The sequence below is a fragment of the Malus domestica genome, chromosome 03, assembly GCF_042453785.1.
Source record: "Malus domestica chromosome 03, GDT2T_hap1".
Lineage (NCBI taxonomy): Eukaryota > Viridiplantae > Streptophyta > Magnoliopsida > Rosales > Rosaceae > Malus > Malus domestica.
Window position 1 is genome coordinate 20,520,810 of NC_091663.1, and position 3,673 is coordinate 20,524,482.

Below are 3,673 nucleotides of genomic sequence, written 5' to 3' on the forward strand. Positions count from 1 at the left end.
ATGATCCTTTCTTATTGTCATGTTTTGCTTCTCTAAATCAACACGAACTCTCCCACCACGTTGTCTTCGATTTGGTACCTGCACCATACAAGGTAACAACCTATTAGTTGAAATGGGAATCGAAATTGGAATAGGTGGCTTACCTTTGTATGGCAAAGAAGTGGTAGCACTATGGACAAATGCACAAGGGTTGCATTTGGGCAGATTTGATGATTTCAAGGTTGGGGCCGTGCACTCTTTGTTGTTCACTCCAATTCCTTCCAAGATGGTGGGTTGTGGTACATTCTTCTTGACTAGTGTTGAACATTCCTGCCCTATATTTTCAATTACATTAATAGCACAACAAGAACGAACATCATTAGTATTCTCAACCGATTCAGAAACCTTAAAGTTAATCATATCACCACCAAAGGCCATAGTTACTGCTCCCTTGGCCACGTCAATCTTGGTTTGAGCCGTTTTCATGAATGGTCTTCCAAGTAAGAGTGGTGATGGTGGAGAGTGGGTTGAGTCCTCCATATCAAGCACATAGAAATCTGCAGGAAAAATCAAGTGGTCTACCTGCACCAAAACATCTTCCAACACTCCTTTGGGATATGCATTAGATCGATCGGCTAATTGAATAATAACACCATCATTTTTAAGCTTTCCTAGATTCATAGATGCATAAATAGAATATGGCATGACATTTATAGATGCACCTAAATCTAACATAGCATTATCAAACCTCGCATTGCCAATAACACAAGGGATAGTGAAACTACCTGGATCTTTGCATTTAGGTTGTAACTTTCTTTGCAACAATGCGGATACATTCTCACTTACGTGTACCACCTCTTTCTCCCGAATCCGTTTCCTTATTGTACAAAGCTTCTTCAAAAACTTGGCATACTTCGGGATTTGCTTTATAGCATCGAGGAGAGGGATATTGACATGCACCTTTCTAAATGTCTCAAGAACGTCTTTTTCCTCTTCTTCGTTCTTGGCTTGCAAAAATCTGCTAGGAAAGGGTACATCCGGAGGAATAACATTAGAATTAACTTGAATTGTACCTTCCTTACCCTTATTGGCCAAATTGGATGGCTTGGGTGGTTGCGGCAAAGGGTGTTCCATCCTTGCCGTGGGTGAGGTTTGGTGTTCTTCCTCAAACAGTAGCTTTTCATCCTCTTTTTGACTTGAATTGGATGCTTGAGGTTCAAGTCCAACTTGTTTGCCACTCCTCAATGTAATTGCTTTGGCTGTTTCGAATCCCCCTTTTGGATTTGCAACGGTTGAACTAGGGAGTCTTCCTTGGTCTCGAAACTGTCCTACAAACTCCGCAATTTGCCCAATTTGTTTTTCCAAGTGATCCACCCTTTTAGCTTGGGTTTGCAATGCTGTGGTTTGATTCTCTAGCCCCTGAGACAAAGTGTTGAGTAATTTAAGAATTGTATCATTATCCAAGGACGTACCTGAATTTGGTGGGGCAGATTGTATTTGAGTTTGATTTGGTGCGAATGGCGTTTGATAGAAACCCGGGGGTTGTTGCCGAAATGTGTTTTGTTGTTGGCCTTGTTGGGGTTCCCGCCATTTGAAATTCGGATGATCACGCCAACCGGGATTGTAGGTGTTAGAAAAGGGATCATTCCTTTGTTGGTATTGCTGCCCAAAGCCCACGGCATTGAGGGTCTCCCACCCTCCGTTCTCGATCAATTGTGGGCACTTGTCCGTAGGATGTCCTTGCATGGAACATACATCACACGCACTTACATTTTGAACTTTTGGCCCTTCCACAACCTGAGAAAGCAACGTAGTAAGGTTAGCCATTTGATTTTGAAGTTCGGTTATGGCACTTACCTCATTCACTTGGTGTTGCCGTGGGGTGCCTCTTTGTCCAACGCCTTCGTATTGTTGAGCGTTCAACGCTCGATTGGCAATCAACGTCTTTGCTGCCGTGGGGGTCTTGTCCACCAATGCTCCTCCTGCCGAGGCATCTAGCATTTGTCGTTCGATTGGTAGAAGTCCCTCGTAGAAGTATTGTAGAAGAAGCTCCTCCTTCATTTGATGTTGTGGACAAGAAGCAACAAGAGATTTAAAACGTTCATAATATGTAGGAAAAGACTCACCTTCTTCTTGTTGAATTCCACTTATCCTTTTTCGTAGGAGGATGACTCGAGAAGTTGGGAAAAACTTCTCCAAGAAAGCTCTTTTCATGCTTTCCCAAGATGTGACCGTTCCGGGAGCTAATTCATACAACCAATCTTTCGCCTTTTCCATGAGAGAAAAGGGAAAGGCCTTCATCTTCAATATACTCCCGTCGACATTGATTGGAGTCATGCTTGAACACACCACCTCGAACTCTTTCAAGTGCTTGTTAGGATCCTCCATGGACAACCCATGGTACTTCGGAATATGGTGTAGCAAACTTGACTTTAACTCGAATTCCTCGGTCTTTCCTTGGGCAGCCGCCGGATATTGAATACATAGAGGTGCGGCATTGTCCAATCCCGAAGCCGAGAGCTCCTTGATTGTACGATTGTCTTGTGCCATGGCTTCCTCCACTTCACCCACTCTTGCCGTGGGTTCCTCTTCCTCAAACTCAACTTCGGCTTCTGAGCTTGAACTTGATTCACTAGGTTCTGGATTCTTCCTTTTTCTTCTCAACTCTCGCTCAAAATCGTCGTCGAAGTCCAAGATGTGTTCACGAATCGGATGAGTACTCCGAGTCATAAACTAGTACCTAAAAACAAGAAACAAAAACAAAGTAAAAATCTGGACACAAATAAAACAAATTGAAATAAAACAATCCAAGGGATTAGCAACTTTGCTAATCCCCGGCAACGGCGCCAAAATTTGATGTGAAAATTATGTTGACACTCAAATTAACCCTCTTTTTATCAATTGTAGCAAGTATGTAAGTAGGGATCGTTCTAGGCCGGGGATTAGGAGGGATTGCAAAATCACTTGGACTTGACTCAAAAACGTAAAAACAAGTTTAAAACACTAACTAGACTCAAAGAATGTAAAACTAAACTTTAAAACACTAAAACAAACCAAAAGACTCAAAACAGCAAATAAACACTCAAAACTGCCTTAAAACCACTTTCTGGGCAGTTTTGGACACTAGGGAAGAATTTGGACGAAAATTGGTTTAAACTTGACTCAAGACACCTAAAAACACAAACTAAATGGGTTTCTAACTAATATGACACTTAAAACTAAAGGGGGATTGATTTTGGACGAATTTTGAAAACAAAACAAAACTTTGTAAATTGAAAAGACTCTAAAACGAATTTGGTTTAAATGGATGGATGGAAGGCTAGCTAAGGGGTTCATCTCCACACATGTCACACTTGCATATAAAACGATCTCTAATTGCTTTTCAATAAACCATGAATTCCCAACGCCCCAAGTTAATTAGGTCCGCTTAAATTAACCTTCAGATTTTCCTAATGTTATTGAATTGGACGATTGCATACGACAACCCAAAGCATTCCCCACAAGTCCCCTACATGATTGCATAATAGAGATACAAGCAAGAATCATTAAGTTCTATGAAAACCATAAGCATTGACGAAGCACTTGTTACTATGATTGCATGAAACTTATGCCAAGAATTTACTTAACACGATTGTGATCAACAACCTTTACTACTTGTGAATATAAGTTCATAACGATTAGGTGAAATTCCCTT